The sequence below is a fragment of the Lonchura striata genome, chromosome 33 (assembly GCF_050655825.1).
Source record: "Lonchura striata isolate lonStrDom1 chromosome 33, ASM5065582v1, whole genome shotgun sequence".
NCBI classification, from domain to species: Eukaryota; Metazoa; Chordata; class Aves; order Passeriformes; family Estrildidae; genus Lonchura; species Lonchura striata.
This window is the reverse complement of record NC_140735.1, coordinates 3980001-3982500: the sequence shown is the minus strand read 5'-3', so window position 1 is coordinate 3982500 and position 2500 is coordinate 3980001. Positions and strand designations below refer to the sequence as shown.

At 79.1% G+C, this 2500-nt stretch overlaps 1 non-coding gene across 1 annotated transcript; it reads left to right on the top strand.

Moving 5' to 3' along the window:
- The first annotated feature begins 1741 nt into the window (after positions 1–1741).
- LOC144248016 (5.8S ribosomal RNA) lies at positions 1742–1894 on the top strand. The gene has a single exon (XR_013341426.1). It is a non-coding gene; the product is annotated as a 5.8S ribosomal RNA (ribosomal RNA).
- The last annotated feature ends 606 nt before the right edge of the window (positions 1895–2500 follow it).

The following is a 2500-nucleotide window of genomic DNA, read 5'->3' as shown; positions in this document are numbered from 1 at the left end:
GTCGTCAAACGCTGCGGGGAGGGGGCCGCGAAAGGGCCGCCGCCGAGCCGGGGCGGCGGTTTAAAGACTCGGGCGGCTCGGCGCGTCCTTCCGCCGCGGCGGCGGCGGCGGCGGTTGCCGGGCGGCGGTGCGCGGCTCCATTGAGGGGTGGGGAGCTACTCCCGCGTGATCCCCTGCGGTGGTGCCCGCGGCCACCGGCCGCGCGGCCGTCGTCCCGCCGCGTTACCGCGCGCGGGGGGTTTGTCGCGCCGCGCCGGGGAGGGGCGCCCTGCCCCCCCCTCTCCGCGGCCCGGCCTCGGCGGAGAGGCCGCGGCGCGCGGTCGGCCGCGGGGGCCGACCCGCTCGCCTCGAAACGGGCGACGCCGGCAGAGAGCGCGCGCTCTCTCGCCCCTTCCTCAGCTGCGGGGTTGCGGCCGCCGGGGCCCGCCGCGCTCTCCTCCTTCCTCGGCCGCCTCTGCGGTCTCTGGGGTGCGGCGCCGCGCGCGGCGCGGCCGCGCCGTCTCTCTCCCCTCGACGGCCTTCTCCTCGAGCGCGCCGGCGGCGCCGGTCGCCGGCCGTCCCCGGCTCAGCGACCGCCCGCCCGCCCGGGGCCGAGCGCTCGGCAGGTCCCTCCGTCGCCGGAGAGTCCGCGAGCGCGGGCGGCCCCGTGCCGAGCGGCGGCGGCGCCGCTCGGCGAGTGTCCCCCGCCAGCGGGGACGGCCGGCCGGACGGCGCCCGCCGTCGCCGGCGGCGGTCCCGGCCCGGGCCCCGCCCGCCGCCTCCCCGTCGCCCTTTTCTCCGTCCGCTCGCGGAGCCCCGGAGGAAGGTCGTGCGCGCGGCGGCCGTGGGGGGTTGGGGGGGGGGGCGCTTCCCCGCCCGGTCTCCCCGCCCGGTCAGCGGGGAGAAAAGGGCGGGCGTCGCTGCCCCCCTCCCCGCCTACCCCCCCGGCTCGGCGCCGCACGCCTTCCCCTGGGCCGCGCGTGCCCGAGGAAAAAGGGGCTCCGTGACGGTGCGAGGCGGCGGCGGTCCCGGGAGTGCGGCCGTTGCGGCGGCGGGTCAGCCGTCCGGCAGGCTCCGGGCGCTCGCGACGCCGGCTCGGGTCTCGGTGCGGCGCCCGCCTCCGGCGCCGGCGGCGGAGCGCGTCCGCCGGGCGCTCGCCCTTCCCGGCGGGAGCGGTCCCGCGGGGGGCGTTGCCGGTTGGGCGGTGGCCGTCGCGTGCCGTCTCGAGCGCGGCAAGGCCGCTGGGGAGAGAGAGCGAGCCGGCCGCGCGGTGGCGCGGCGGCGCTCCGCGGGTCCGCGGAGCGGCGGTGAGAAGGGAGAGCGGCGCGCGCGGGGGCCGACGGCCGCGCCCCCGGCCGCGTGCGTCCCGTCGTCCCGTTGCAGCGAGGCCGGGCGGGCCGCCGTGTCCCCCCGCGGTCCGGCGCGCGCCGCGTGCCTCCTCCGTGCGGAGGCCGGGCCGAGCCCGGGCGCCTGGGCCGCCTCCGGAGGACGGCACAGTTTGCCGGCGGCGTCTCCCCTCGCTCGTAGCGGCGGGGGGAGGCGGTCGGGGACGCGGGTCCCCCCGCCTTTCCCGCCGACCTTCGGAGCGTTCCGTTGGGCGTTTCGCTCTCGGATGGTTTTTCTTTCCCCCCCCACTCGGTTCGTTGCGTTGTGTGCTCGTACGGTCGAAGCCGGGGGCGGCCCGCGTGCGTGCCCCCTCGGCGAGAGAGAAAAAAAGGGGCCCCCTCCGCCCGTGTGCGGGGTTCGGTGCCGAAAGCCAGACAACTCTTAGCGGTGGATCACTCGGCTCGTGCGTCGATGAAGAACGCAGCTAGCTGCGAGAATTAATGTGAATTGCAGGACACATTGATCATCGACACTTCGAACGCACTTGCGGCCCCGGGTTCCTCCCGGGGCTACGCCTGTCTGAGCGTCGCTTGACGATCAATCGCCGCCCGGGGGTTGCCACCCCGGCGGCGCGGCTGGGGTCGCCTCGCAGGCCCGTCGTCGTGGCCGTGGCCGTCGTGGCCGCGCCCGAGGGCCTTCGTCCCCCTAAATGCAGACTCGGGGAGCGCTCCGTAGCTCCCCGCTCCCGGAGCGAGCCGCTGGGGCGGAGCTCGTCCTCGCCGGGGGCCGCGTCGCCGAGCGGCGGCGCGGCGGCCGGGGAGAAAGAGAGCGAGAGAGACGGGGCGGCGTCGAGAGCGCCCCGCCGAGGGCCGAGAGACGAGGGCGAGAGGGGGGGAGGCGAGGCGCGCGGGCCTCGCCCCCCCCCGGCCTCCCCCCGCGCGGGCGGCTGTCTGCGGGTGGGTACCGCGCGGGTACCGTGCCGTGCTGCCGCGCGCGAGGCGCGAGCGCCGGGGGGGGCGGGGGCGACCCCCGCGTCGTCCTCTCCTTCCCTTCCCCGTCCCTCTCTGTCGCCGTCTCGGGGCGCCAGGGGCGCCGTCGCCGTTCTCGCTCTCTCCCTCTCCCCGCCGAAGGCCGTCGCGCCCGCCGCCTGGCGGCCGCGTCCCCCCCCGGTCCGGGGCCGTCTCTGCCGCGTGTG